Source organism: Egretta garzetta, unplaced genomic scaffold (genome assembly GCF_000687185.1).
Source record: "Egretta garzetta isolate BGI_Z169 unplaced genomic scaffold, ASM68718v1 scaffold439, whole genome shotgun sequence".
Lineage (NCBI taxonomy): Eukaryota > Metazoa > Chordata > Aves > Pelecaniformes > Ardeidae > Egretta > Egretta garzetta.
In genome coordinates this window covers 355,265-355,765 of record NW_009260803.1, presented here as the reverse complement: position 1 = coordinate 355,765, position 501 = coordinate 355,265, and positions in this window count along the sequence as shown.

Below are 501 nucleotides of genomic sequence, written 5' to 3'. Positions count from 1 at the left end.
TGAAGAAAATTAACTCTATCCCAGCCGAAACCAGGACAGACCTCAAAATCATCTGGGGAAAAAAAAAACAGAGCGAGGAGGCGCGTGCAGCCGCACAAATCCGAGTGGTGGGGCTAACTTCTACGGCTCCACCTAGGAGTTAGGCCGTGACCTCCGAGGGATCTGCTGGAGCCATGGGATGACTCAAAAAGGGAGCCCCCGCTACCTGCCTCGGCGGGGCACAAAGGCTTTCCTACAATGCGCTCTGGCTGCACCCGCCCGCCCTTCGGCCGGTGGTGGCGGCAGCGTAACTCGGCTGCTCCCGCCCTCCCCGACTCCTTCAGGCGTCGTGAATCCGAATTAAAAGCCGAGCTTGCTAAAAACTCCTTTGTTCGAGCCCAAAACCGCAATTTTTAAAAGCAAAACCAGCTGTTGGTTGTTGTTGTTTTGGGGGGGGGTTTTGTGGGGAGGGGAGTTCCGGTGCCAGACCCCGCGCTGCAGTGCCCGGTTCCGCGGGCCTTT